Below are 14,892 nucleotides of genomic sequence, written 5' to 3' on the forward strand. Positions count from 1 at the left end.
ATGATGAGGTTGTAGATAGCTCACAGCAAGCAAGCGGAGAAACCGGTTTTCCCAACAGCCAGGAACTGTTTCTCACCCTGGACCTGGAGCCAGTACCCCCCAAACCCACCCAAGGCTGCCTCCCGGATCCGCCAGGCGGAGAAGGGACCTCGGGTGAGTGTACCTTTTAAAATAGTATACATGGTTTAAAAGCAAGCATGTTTAATGATTAATTTGCCTTGGCATTTGCAGCTCTCCTGGATGTACTCCCAAAGCCTATGCAAAAGGTTTCTGGGGAGGGCAGCCTTATTCTGTCCACCATGGTAGGACACTTTACCACTCCAGGCCAGTAGCACGTACTCAGGAATCATTGTAGAACAAAGCATTGCAGTGTATGTTTGCTGGCATTCAGACAACATCCGTTCTTTATCTCTCTGTGTTATCCTCAGGAGAGTGATATCATTCATGGTCACCTGGTTGAAATAGGGTGTTTTTCTTAAGGGGACATTCAGAGGTGCCTGTTCCTGCTGGGCTGTTTGCCTGTGGCTGAACAGAAATGTTCCCCACTGTTAGCCACAGGGAGAAGGGAGGGGCTAGTCACGTGGTGGGGGGAGGCAAAATGCGACCTTGCAATGAAAGCACATGTGCTGTGTATGTAATGTTAACAGCAAGGTTTACTGTGAAAGAGTGTACCCATTGTTATATAAAATGCGTCTTTTTAAATACCGCTGTCCCCTTTTTTTCCTCCACCAGCTGCATGTGTTTCAAGGATCTTCTCCTTCCCAGAGGCTAGTGAAGATTAGAAGACTGACAAAAACGCACTCGCGATGAAATGTTCTCTAAGCTCATGCTGTCCTCCCACACTGACAGAGCACAGACGAATGCGTGGAGGCAAATAATGTCAGAGTGCAGGAAAGCACAAAATGACCAGGAGGAGAGGTGGCAGGCTGAAGAGAGAGCTGAAGCTGAAAGGTGGCGGCAGCATGATGAGAGGAGGCAGGATTCAATGCTGAGGATCAAACTAATATGCTCCAGCATATGGTTGAGCTGCAGGAAAAGCAGCAGGAGCACAGACCTCTGCTACAGCCCCTGTGTAACCAACCACCCTCCTCCCCAAGTTCCATAGCCTCCACACCCAGACGCCCAAGAACACGGTAGGGGGGGCCTCTGGCCACCCAGCCACTCCACCCCAGAGCATTGCCCAAGCAATAGAAGGTTGGCATTCAATAAGTTTTAAAGTTTTCAACTTTTAAAGTGCTATGTGGCCTTGTCCTTCCCTCCTCCACCACCCATCCCAGGCTACCTTGGCAGTTATCCCCCTATTTGTGTGATGAATTAATAAAGAATGCATGAATGTGAAGCAACAATAACTTTATTGCCTTTGCAAGTGGTGATCGAAGGGAGGAGGGGAGGGTAGTTAGCTTACAGGGAAGTAGAGTGAACCAAGGGGCAGGGGTTTTCATCAAGGAGAAACAAACAGAACTTTCACACCGTAGCCTGCCAGTCATGAAACTGGTTTTCAAAGCTTCTCTGATGCGCACCGCGCAGTCCTGTGCTCTTCTAACCACCCTGGTGTCTGGCTGCGCATAACCAGTGGCCAGGCGATTTGTCTCAACCTTCCACCCCACCATAAACGTCTCCCCCTTACTCTCACAGATATTGTGGAGCGCACAGCAAACAGTAATACCAGTGGGAATATTGGTTTCGCTGAGGTCTAACTGAGTCAGTAAACTGCACCAGTGTGCTTTTAAACGTCCAAATGCACATTCTACCACCATTCTGCACTTGCTCAGCCTGTAGATGAACAGCTCCTGACTACTGTCCAGGCTGCCTGTGTACGGCTCCATGAGCCATGGCATTAAGGGGTAGGCTGCGTCCCCAAGGATAACTATAGGCATTTCAACATCCCCAATCATTATTTTCTGGTCTGGGAATAAAGTCCCTTCCTGCAGCTTTTGAAACAGACCAGAGTTCCTGAAGATGCGAGCGTCATGTACCTTTCCCGGCTATCCCACGTTGATGTTGGTGAAACGTCCCTTGTGATCCACCAGCGCTTGCAGCACTATTGAAAAGTACCCCTTGCGGTTTATGTACTCGCCGGATTGGTGCTCCAGTGCCAAGATAGGGATATAGGTTCCGTCTATGGCCCTACCACACTTAGGGAATCCCATTGCAGCAAAGCCATCCACTATGACCTGCACATTTCCCAGGGTCACTGCCCTTGATATCAGCAGATCTTTGATTGCGTTGGCAGTCTCTACGCAAAAGAATAAATGGACACAAATCTGACATCAGGAATCATAACATTCAAAAACCGGTAGGAGAACACTTCAGCCTCTCTGGCCACACAGTAAAAGATTTAAGGGTGGCAATTTTGCAACAGAAAAGCTTCAAAACCAGACTCCAATGAGAAACTGCTGAGCTTGAATTAATATGCAAACTAGATACCATTAACTTGGGTTTGAATAGAGACTGGGAGTGGCTGGGTCATTACACATATTGAATCTATTTCCCTAAAGTTAAGTATCCTCACACCTTCTTGTCAACTGTCTAAATGGGCCATTTTGATTATCACTCAAAAGTTTTTCTCCTGCTGATAATAGCTCATCTTAACTAATTAGCCTCTCACAGTTTGTATGGCAACTTCTGACTTATCTGTATGTATATATATTTCTTCTTACTATATGTTCCATTCTATGCATCCGATGAAGTGGGCTGTAGCCCACAAAAGCTTATGCTCTAATAAATTTGTTAGTCTCTAAGGTATCACAAGTACTCCTGTTCTTTTTGCGGATACAGACTAGCACGGCTGCTACTCTATGTGGCATGCTGTTTCTGCCAGCGCCATTTATCCTGCAGACTTCACTAAGTGAGCAAAGGTAGTAGTCTGCTATTTAGTTAAGATGCTTCCAGGGTGGGATTGCCAATGAGGAGGGTGATTATGCATTGTGAGATGCTGAGAATGCGCAGAAAATCTGGTATGGCAAGTATCATAGGACACAACTGCATGACAGGAACTGCATGAGGCTCCTTGAGCATTTCTTTTTTCCCTCTCAAACAAAACTTTTATTATGTCCAATCATTTTAATGCTTCATATATTATTCTTATTATCCATTTATGGCATATGATGTAACAGCTCATTGTAGTAAAAATAGTCTCATACTGTGATTCAGAGAGTGAGTTAAAGTGTATGCTGTGAATACATATTAAGAATAGCATGGGCTAGTTTCACTACTGAACTATAACAAAGCATTTTTATCATATTACAGATCTATATTGCACAAAAAAAATCACTTTTAAAATTAGTTTCAGTGTCATAATGTCAGCCTTGATCCTTCTTTCTCCAGACAATACAAAATGGTAGCTAATCCTCACTGCTGACAATTACTGTTTTCGTTATTTTTATTTATTCTTTAAAGACGCTATTTTTGCTTTTTAATCCTTCCGTGACACATACAAAGCCAAAGATTTTTTTTTAATTATCAACTTAAATTATTTTTGTATCTATACACATTACATATAACTTTCTCTGTGGCTATAATAGTTTATGCCAAGTTTAAGCTGGAAACAAATTTTTTATTGCCAAGTTATAAACCACTGAAATAGGAGTTTATATTGGAAATGCTGAGACACCCTTAACTATAATGGCACTAGCGGGCGCCTCCATAATTCCAGTCTCAGAATTTAATAAAATGTAGCCACTATTCTACAGTAGGATCACAAAGAACCCTATTAACTATCCAATTACTAAATGAAGAAATAACATTTTCTATAACTTAAGCCAAGGGAAAAAAGAACACTTCATGTTCCAACTTGAAACTTTACTTTAAACTAGCAGGACATATTAGGAGGTCCATTACATACAATGCACTGTTTATTTCATTCTGTACAAGAGCCCATTAAAGAATGTTTGTTTAATAAATAAAGATGTGTATTTTCTTGAGTGTGGTTCTAATTGCAATGTAGGGGTCTTACCTCTTTAGAAATATCAGAAACTAATACCTCCAGCCAAGATTCCTTTCAACAATTCATGTGTCCTACATTAAAAGGGGTGAATGATTCCTTATTCATCTCATAAAATTACAAAGCTTGTGTATTTAGAGTCTATGACAGAACCAATAAATTCAAATGATTTTAATAGGCTTCCCACCATTAACATTTGTGTGTCTGAAACACTGTGACATTTGGTGTTCTCTTGGTCTTATTCTACCATTCAGGAAAGGAAGTACCACTAGATGATCAAATCTTGCATCATTTTGACCCCATAAATGACTTCCAGAAGCATTAAAAAAAGCCAGTGAAAAAACACAAAAATGCTAACAAACACAGATACCTGGAACACAAATAAAACTCTACTAGGTACTTATATGGATTATTTATTATAATTTATTTATTTGTATTTATTATAGCATTTGAGCCCCATGTGGAGCTTTTCAAGGGCATGTGGATTCCATCATAGAATCATAGAACTGGAGCTCGAGAGATCATCTAGTCCAGTCCATGGCACTCATGGCAGGACTATGTAATAACTAGACCATCCCTGACGAGTGTTTGTCTAACCTTCTCTTTAAAATCTCCAACGATGGAGGTTCCATAACCTCCCTAGGCAATTTATTCCAGTGCTTAACCACCCTGACAGGTAGGAAATTTTTCCTAATGTCCAACCCAAACTGACCTTTCTGCAATTTAAGCCCATTACTTCTTGTCCTGTCCTCAGAGATTAAGGACAACAATTTTTCTGCCTCCACCTTGTAGCAACCTTTTATGTACTTGAAAACTGTTATGTCCCCTCTCAGTCTTCTCTTCTCTGGACTAAACAAACCCAATTTTTTCATTCTTCCCTCATAGGTCATGTTTTCTAGACCTTTAAGCATTTTTGTGGCTCCTCTATAGACTTTCTCCAAATTATCCACATCTTTCCTGAAATGTGGCACCCAGAACTGGACACAATACTCCATGGAATAACAAGGAATAATTACTTCTCGTGTCTTGCTTACAACTTCCCTGCTAATACATCCCAGAACGATGTTCACTTTTTTTTGCAACAGTGTTACACTGTTGATTCTTATTTAGCTTGTGATCCACTATGATCCCCAGATCCATTTCTGCAATACTCCTTCATAGGTAGTCATTTCCCATTTTGTATATGATTGTTCCTTGCTAAGTGTAGTACTTTGCATTTGTCCTTATTGAATTTCATCGTATTTACTACAGACCATTTCTCCAGTTTGTCCAGATCATTTTGAATTTTAATCCTATCCTCCAAAGCACTTGCAAGCCCTCCCAGCTTGGTATCGTCCGCAAATATTATAAGTGTACTCTCTGTGCCATTATCAAAATCACTGATGAAGATATTGAACAGAACCGGACATAGAACTGATCCCTGCGGGACCCCACTTGATATGCCCTTTCAGCTTGACTCTGAATCACTGATAATTACTCTCTGGGAACAGTTTTCTACCCAGTTATGTTCCCACCTTATCATAGCTCCATCTAGGTTGTCTTTCCCTACTTTAAGAGATAGTCATGTGAGACAGTATCAAAAGCCTTACTAAGGCCTACATAGTTTTGTTGACCAAAATCAGCTTTTGTCGACAAAACAGTGGAGTATACACACTGAAATTCTCCCACCAATGAAACTCCCCTGCTTTGCCAACATAATAAAACCACCTCGATGAGCAGCATAGAACTTTTGCAACATACTTAGAGTGATGGAATGTCAGTGTAGACACTACACTTGGTTATGTTGTCTTATTGGAGAGCAGCACACAAGTGAGCAGCGTATGGAGCTGGTCTGAAGGCACATGCATGCAGGAGATGCACCCTTCCACCCTGGGTTACCCTGAGGAGTAAGATATTAGGTTCGATTACCCTAGTCTGTGGAAAAGGATACCAATATTCAGAATAGTCTCCCTAACCACTTGTAGTAACCCCCTTCATAAACCACCCTTTGTCTTGCCCTTTACCCCTTGCCACCCTCCCCAGCCCCCAAACTCACCATATTTGGAACTCATGCCAACCTGTGTGCTAGGCCAGGGACAGTGAGAAAGGGGTTTGTGTATCTTTTGTGATTCACGGCTCTGAGTGCACTCACCATACGGTCTTTGTTCATGGGCATTTGCACATCCCCATTAGAATCTTCTGGTCTGGAAATAATGTCCCAGTGTGCAGCTTTCTATACAGTCCAGTGTTCCGAAAGATGTGTGCATCATATCTCTCCTCTGACCACCCTACACTGATGTCAGTAAAATGGCCCCAGTGATCCACCAGCCCCTGCCAGACCATGGAGAAGTAGTCCTTCTGATTGATGTACTCCGTCACAAGATGATCAGGGGCCAAAACTGGGATACGTATTCCATCTATCGCCCCACTGCAGTTAGTGAATCCATTGCCTCAAAGTCATCAATTATTTCTTGCACATGACTGAGAGTCACAGTCCTTTGTAGCAGGAGGCAATTAATGACCCGCAAATTTGCATCACCATAATCCCCATGATGGACTTTCCAATCCCAAACTGATTTGTGACTGCCCAGTAGCAGTCTGCGGTTACCAGCTTCCACACAGCGATTGCCACTTATTTTTCCACAGTGAGGGCCTCTCTTATTCTGGTGTCCTTGCACCACAGTGCTGGGGCGAGCTCTGCACACAGTTCCATGAAGGTGGATTTGTCTTGTGCATCCAAAAGTTCTGCAGCCCCTGCTTATCGTCCCATACATGCATCATGATGTGATCCCGCCAGACAGTACTTATTTCTCTAGCCCAATACCGAAAATCCACTGTGTCAAGTTGCTCTGTGACTGCCAGCAGCAATCTTTAATTATTTGTGTCCATGGAATACAGCAGGGAAGGCATAACCGATTCACTCTCTGTTTCGCAGCTCATGAAATACTGGAGGACAGCTTCACTGTGTTCATAAAGCTCATCACCAGACTGGTCAGAAACTCAGCAGCATGCTGTCAGGCACAGGTGGTGGGCACAGTATACAAGGGCAGTTGAAAAATGGCGCAAAACAAAATAGGAAGCCCAATTGTCTATAAACCTGGACCATCTCCACTCAATCTCAGAATACAGCACTTCTTTCTGAGAGGAATTATCATTTTATTTCGAAGAGAATGACTATCCAAAAGCAAGACCAAGAATGCAATACCTTTATCCGAAGAATCTGATCCATACTCACAAGTAGTAATCATTGAACACACGAGTTATGAGGAGAGGCTGAGGGAACTGGGGATGTTTAGTCTATGGAAGAGAAGAATGAGGGGGGATTTGATAGCTGCTTTCAACTACATGAAAGGGGGTTCCAAAGAGGATGGCTCTAGACTGTTCTCAGTGGTAGCAGATGATAGAACAAGGAGTAATGGTCTCAAGTTGCAGTGGGGGAGATTTAGGTTGGATATGAGGAAAAACTTTTTCACTAGGAGGGTGGTGAAACACTGGAATGCGTTACCTAGGGAGGTGGTGGAATCTCCTTCCTTTGAAGTTTTTAAGGTCAGGCTTGACAAAGCCCTGGCTGGGATGATTTAATTGGGGATTGGTTCTGCTTTGAGCAGGGGGTTAGACTAGATGACCTCCTGAGGTCCCTTCCAACCCTGATATTCTATTATTCTATGATTCTGTGATTGAAGTAATGGCAATCCACCTGTGACTCTGAACCTTGCCCTTCTAGGACGGTAAAAGAGAGCAGAGAACACCTGAGACCCATACTAAAAGAGACTATCTGCATCTCCTTTGAAGGGAAAATCCTATTTGCCCTAAGATATATGATCATCTGACCAGTACTTAAGAAGCCATCTCTAAACAGCTGAGACTTTACAACTACAACCTCTGTATAAATTTACTTTTGCAAGAAGCATCTAGATAAAGCCTCTTCTGGGCCACCTCTTGGTTATAAGTATCCTGGATCCCTCTCAGTCAGGCTGCAGACCTTAGGCCTGCTACAAGAGAGACAGCGCCTGTTGCTCTGGTGGACGACCTTCAGCTATCCTTATACAAGGGAAGTACATCCATAGTTATTGTGCAAGACCCTTCTGTGGTATTTGATACCAAGTGATCTCCAAATACTTCTTTCCTGCCTCCAAGAAGCTACAAGGAAGAATGGAAATGCCCTGACATGGTTGAGATCATTCCACTCAGACTGAAACCTGTAGGTCATTATCAAATCGTAGATATGTAGGGAGAAAGTGACCTTGAGAAGTCATCTAGTCCATCCCCTTGTACTGAGAAAGGACCAAGTATACCAAAACCATCCCTGACAGGGGTTTATCTAACTTGTTCTTAAAAACCTCCAGCGATTGGGATTCCAAAACCTCCCTTGGTAACTTATTCCAGTACTTAACTATACTTACAGTTAGCAAGATTTTCCTCAATCTCCCTTGCACAGATTAAGCCAATTACTTCTTGTTCTGCCTTCAGGGACATGAAGAACAATTGATCATGGTCCTCTTTATAAAAGCCCTTATGATATTTGAAGACTGTTATCAGGTACGCCTCAGTCTGCTTTTCTCAAGACAAAACATGCCCAGTATTTTAACCTTTCTTCAGAGGTTACACCTATTACCATTTTTGTTGCTCCCCTCTGGACTCTGTAATTTGTCTATATCTTTCTTAAAGTGTGGCACCCAAAAACGGACACAGTACTCCAGCTGAGGCCTCACCAGTTCCGAATAAAGCAGAACAATTATAGGCAACTGCACTTCCACCTTCAAAATCCTATAAACATTAGTCTTCTCTCTCATATTTGGCAAGCTGTTGCAACAAGCTGAAGTACCAGCAGAATGCAGATAAAACCCAACCCTACATATCCTTGACATCAAACAGTCCAGTGTTTTTAAAGTGTATCAACACTTGGATAAACAGCAGCTGGCCAAAGTTGAACCAAGGAAAAACAAGTAGTGATGTGAGAAACAAGGAAGCATGTTAAAAAACTATATTTCTGTATCACCCTGTCCCCTTCCCCTTATGAAGAGCCAGATTGTTAAATTGGTTTGCAGCCATGGGATCCTGTTAGAATCCTTACTGATCTTGGATGTCAAAATAGCCATGCTGGCAAAAAAATACCCTCTTACATCTTCCTGGTCAGAATAACATTCCATGCTATTGGACATAGGCCTGGTCGCAGTGATCTAAGCATTTGTGATTTGTCCAAGCTTCATTGTGAAACTCATCATATCATAGTTTTCCCCAAAAAGGTTATTAGCGATGAGATATCCAACATAGTGAATGCCAGTGAGAATGAGGTAGAACCAGAGGCTAAAATAGGGAAAAAAGTTAAAAATTACTTGGGCAAGAGATGTCAAGTCACAAGGACCTGATGAAATACATCCTAGAATACTCAAGATGCTGACTGAGGAGATATCTGAGACATTAGCGATTATCTTTGAAAAGTCATGGAAGATGGGAGAGATTCCAGAGGACTGGAAAAGGGCAAATATAGAGTCCATCTATAAAAAGGGAAATAAGGACAACCTGAGGAATTTCAGACCAGTCATCTTAACTTCAGTACCCGGAAAGATAATGGAGCAAATAATTAAGAAATCAATTTGCAAATACCTAGAAGATAATAACGTGATAAGTAAGTCATCTTGGTGAGGTGCGACTTTCCTCAGTCTATGGCACAGGAGAAGTAAGCTCTCTTTGCCTCCTTCAGGCAGAGGCATACATTTGTAGAAACTTTGTGTCTGAGTCTGTCCTCATCAGAATATGTTTTCTGATAACAATGCTCACATTTTCTTCCCACTTTCTCTGATGCATGTCACCTGAGATCTGTGGCAATCTGTGCAGGTGTTGGGAGGGGGGACAGCACTTTGGTACTAGTGTGTCTAGAAGAGTAGTCAGGGATTGGTTGAAATGCTTCACCAATTCTTCTACTCTGAAAACAAGCTTTGGAATTTAGCAGAGTTCAAGAGTTATCAGGACAGAACATGGTGATGGTTCTTTTTCCCTTCAAGGGAGAGTGTTATTACTGCCTAGAAAAGGAAGAGGTCTTACCAGGATACAATATTGGTTCCATTTCTTATTCCTATCTCCAGTGCAAGGGTTCAGTCTAAGGCATGGGCAACTGTTGTGTGTGGGTCCAGAGATTGCCTGTGAGAAACCCGAGGTGAAGAATTAAGACAGGAAGTTTACTTAATCAGAAACATCATCAGCCTCGATATGAAGTCTCCCAAGACAATGAGTCTTGACCTTTATCAGCATGTCAGACTGCTTCTGCCAACTCTTGTGATAATCCTTTGGTTTCTGGCAGTTTACAGATTAGCAAGGTGCCCAAGTTAGTCTTCTCTATGGATAAGAGAGAAAATGGATGCACTCGAAGTATTGTGTTTGGTGTGAGTTTTCTTCATATGAGTCTGGAAGAGAACAGAATGGTTATTCCACATCCAGATATGTCCTTCCTGGGTGTGGATCTGTGGTAAATGGAATTTCCTGGGGAACAAGGTGATTAAATGCTGGGACTGCAGTCTTAACCACAATCATGTGTCTGTGTGATGCAGCCCAGGTCAGGCAACTCAACATCAATAAAACCATGGATGATGGACTAATTCAGGATGACGCTGAAGTCGTGGTGTCTGTCTGTTTTGGACCCATGCAAGATAACAGATTTCTGATTGCACTGGACTAGATGTAACTGCTTAGAGATCTTCTTTCCAAGTACTGTGAAGAGATGTTCTGTCCTTCGGGCTGCTGCTGTCACACTGAAGTAGAAGGGACATCTGACATGAGTCAAATTACATGGTTAAATCTTTGCAGAATCAATCCTTTATTAGGAACAAAGTATACTACAGCTATATTAATTGCATTTATGGTAAGAAGGACGTATGGGGAAAACAGTCAAACATTTGTAAACTCATCTTGTATGTAGATAAAATATAGTTAATAAAAAAATTGTCTGGGGTGTGTCCCAGTCTAAAGGAAAAATATATCAGCCTACATTTTCAGAAGTGACTAGTGATTTTTGGTACCTCAATTTCTGGGTGTTTAACATGAGATAGCTTAAAGAAGCCTGATTTTCAGAGAGACAGGTGCTCAGCACTTTCAAGAAATTCAGGACTTAAGATGTCTCACATAGAGAGCACATGAACTGAAGCACCCAAAAATCACTTGTTCCGTTTGAAAATTCAGGCTAATTTTGTGACTGTCAACTTATATGGCCCTGTGAGAAGGCGACATGCCACACTCATCTCATCCACAAACACAGACTGCTCTGAGACCTTCTTGCTTATAAACACCCTGGGGTAGCATATTTACAGTTGTTTAATCCCTCCACCAATACACAGCAGTGTCTCTACACCTTTACACACTGTATCTGAACTTTCTAACCCCTTCTCCAAAAGGGAGGTGGGGAGGGACATGTCTCTACTCAGAGATCTCTATTTGTCAGGCTCTCCTAGCCTTCTGTCTTTCTGTTTCTGTTTCTCTCCCTCTCTTCCCTCCTGAGCACTCCTTCCAGCGCCCTTCTACACAGCTTCCTTGTTAATGGGCTTATTGGCTCATTGACTCCCTAGCCCCAGTCTGGCCTGGTAATCAATACACCTCTGTCCAATTAGGCCTTCTCCAGGGGAACCTAATTAAAATTAATAATGACCAGATTGCTGGCTCAAGTGCAAGCCCTCAGCACTCTATCACAGGCCCATGTCATTGGAGTCACCAAGTGTCTAGTATATTGCGTCTCCTCTCCTGTCTTTTCTGCACTAGTAAAAAAAAAACAAAACATAATTAATGCCACTGAAGATGGTGGTACAAAAACAAAAATTAAAATTTGATTTAGGAAAGTATTTTATATAAAATTTGAAATGTTTCTTAAACAGAAACAGCTATTTTAATTTCAGTGCCATTCAAAACACAGGAAAACATATTCGCTGAGTGAAAAAAAAAATGTTTACCATATGGAAACCAGTTGTATTTTCAAGAGCCTGAAAAGAAATTATACAAGAGCTAATAAAAGGTAAGTAATCTGTATAACATTCTTTTTAAAAAATCCTGAAACGCTGTTTGGAATTGTAGCGGGGTGGTCACCCACTCCTGCCTTAAAAGGCTTAAAACAGCCTGGGGAGAGGGCTATGGCAGGGAAGGAAAAACGGGGCTGATTGGGGGAAGCAGCCTTAGCTGGGAGCAACACGCCAATTAGGCAGCTGCTAGCTTAATCAGGGCCCAGCTGGCCTTTATAAGAGGGCAGTGGGCCAGGAGCACAAGGAGTCTCCTCTAGCTATAGAGGGAGATGGGTCTGGCTGTTGGGGAGCGTACCAGAATACCTGAGGTGGAGCAGGGCTGGGGGAAGGCCAGAGGACCTGGGGAGCTGCAGCCTGGAAACCCCCGAGGCCGCAGGCCTAGGGGAAGGCCAAATAGGTACTGGAGTTGCAGAGGGCAGTTCAAGGGGTAGGCAGAGGCAGCAGGTCCAAACCCCCCTTGCCTATGATGACTGGCTTATACAGACTGCAATTGGCCCCAGTGAAAGGGGGCTAGATGGTCACTGGCAGTAGCCCATAGGCTGAGACAAGGTGGGGATGGACGGGAAGGGTCCCTGGGGAGGGGAAACCCAGATCTGTGAGGTATTGCCTAGAGGGGCAGCACCCCAGCTATAAGGGCACCATGGTCTGGGAGTGACATGGGGGCCCAGCGATGGCGAGACACCAGTAGAGGGTGCTCCGGAGCTGGTAAAAAGAGCTAATTCCTAGACAGCCAGCAGGAGGCGCAGCTGGGTGAGTCTGTGCCCCATTACAAGAATATTTTAAACTTTCTTTTCTTCAATTTAAAACAAACACTAAAGTCCCCTACCATCAAATTCAAATATCACAATTTCACTCCTATACTATCAACAAGCAAACAATGTTTTAGTTGCACCAAAAGGTGATTGCTGCATACTCCAACCTATTTTGGGTTTGTGCTCAAGAGATATCTGTTAAAACTTTATGGACTAACAAACCAGCTCAGCATAATAGTAAGGATATATCTTGTGCCTGATGCACTCCAAATTCTGTTCTGATCCGAAACTGACAAGTGGGAGGAGAACAGTGATTGCGATGATAGCAATTTTCACTCTAAGCGCCAGCTCAGAGACAGAAAATGTTCCTGTTACCGAGGGTTTTCAGAACTGAAAGCAGTGGTAACTTAATTGTTTTACTTCAGGTGGTATCAGGAAAAAGTCTTTCAAAATAGCTTCAGAGAACTGCTTGAAAGAACACTTTATTTACTCTTTTTATAACAAATTTTTACATAATAAACAGCTCATAGTGACCCCTACTGGGTCACTTTAAAAATACTTTATTAAACTATTTATTAACAAAACATTTTAAACATAAAAAGCTTTTATTATTAAAAGGGCCAAAACTCAGGGTCTTTATTTGTTTATGGTCTTAATTTGCAGACTTTTTTTCCCATTTAGATTAACGGAGGCTGCAAGTTTGCAGCTAGCGTTTGACCTTGCCTCCAGAAGCCCTGCTTGTTCAAATTAACCATTAACTAGGTAGTGTTCTATTTTATTAATTCATGGTGGCTGAATGCACACAATATGGTTGCAATTACCCAAAATATTATCAAGCTAACACACCCTTCCATTCCAGGTCAACATTCTCAGTGTCTAAGTACCACTGAGTTCATACACATATGGGATGTAGACATAGGCATCAACTCCATGGGTGCTCCAGGGCTCGAGCACCCACAGAAAAGAATTATCCAGTGCTTAGCACCCACTGGGAGCCCAAGCTACTCCCCCTGTCCCCAATGCCTCCCATCCGCCGGCAGCCCCGCCGATCATCTCCTCCTGGGTCCCTCCTAGCACTTCCCGCCCACCACGATCAGCTGTTCCGTGGCATGCAGGAGGCACTGGGCGGTAGGGGTAGGTGTAGGGATGGGGTGCACTGGGGGAGGGTGTGGAACTGGGTGGGAAGAGGCAGGGCGAGGTGGAGCAGGGATGGGGACTTGGGAGAAAGGGGGGGCAAGGGTTGAGTGGTGGTGGGAACAAGCAGGGCAGGGGTGGGAGTTTGGGGGAAGGGGTCAGGTGGGGGTGGAGCCTGGGGCAGAGTGGGGGAGTTAAGCACTCTGGGAGCCCAGAGGAAGCTGGCACTTGAGGATGTAGACACACACTTTGAATTATTATCATCATTGCTGTGGCTTCATTGTAGACAGTCTTTGGATCATTTTGTTATCTTGGCATACCCAAGAGTGAAGAGACCATGGAGCTGGAGAGCAAAGGTGAATTAATGCACAAAGGTGTTTATTATATGCTTAAACCCCATAAACAGCCAAATATTAGTCATTTAAAAGCACTAAATCCTATAGCACTGAAAACTGGATCCAAATTCCTAGGATGACACATTCAGAAATGGGGTTCAGATAGAAAAGGTGAGAGAATGGAAAGATCATGAGCTAAGTTTCTATGTGGCTGGGAGACAACCCGATAGCATTAAAAGCTCCCTGCATAGATAATGGGCAGCTCTGAATGCCATGAACTCCAGACTGACCAATTCCTCTAGGGGGGAAAAATGAATGCTTTAAATAGATACCAAACTCCCTCAAATACCCCAAATCTAGTGATCATATGTCTGCCTCAGGCCACTAAATAAATCCAGAGAGCCCTCTCACCAAATCTCGGTCTTTTAGACATTATTTGGAGTTGGCTTTGCTATTTTGCAATGGAGTGTGCAGGACTTACAGAAACTTCCAAAATACTTAATTGAACTGTTATTACTCAAATGAAGGGTCATATTTAATCCATGCCTATCTAATCAAAAGGGGGGATTGCAAACTGAATGAGAAAAAATTGACTGGGAATTTGAAAGAGTGGTTTGAAGAATACAAACAGCCATGAAACTAGTGTAACTTGTTCTTCGCTAGAAGTTTTTGGCCCACAGCCTGCAAACACGGGTGTTACTTTGCTCACATGAGTAGTTCTATTGACTTCAATGGGACGAGTCATA

General features: G+C 43.0%; 1 protein-coding gene across 12 annotated transcripts in view; it reads right to left on the bottom strand.

Moving 5' to 3' along the window:
- AOPEP (aminopeptidase O (putative)) overlaps positions 1-14,892 on the bottom strand; it is a 389,108-nt gene that overhangs the window by 257,435 nt on the left and 116,781 nt on the right. The gene's annotated exons all lie outside the window — the stretch shown is intronic.

Source organism: Eretmochelys imbricata, chromosome 5 (genome assembly GCF_965152235.1).
Source record: "Eretmochelys imbricata isolate rEreImb1 chromosome 5, rEreImb1.hap1, whole genome shotgun sequence".
NCBI classification, from domain to species: Eukaryota; Metazoa; Chordata; order Testudines; family Cheloniidae; genus Eretmochelys; species Eretmochelys imbricata.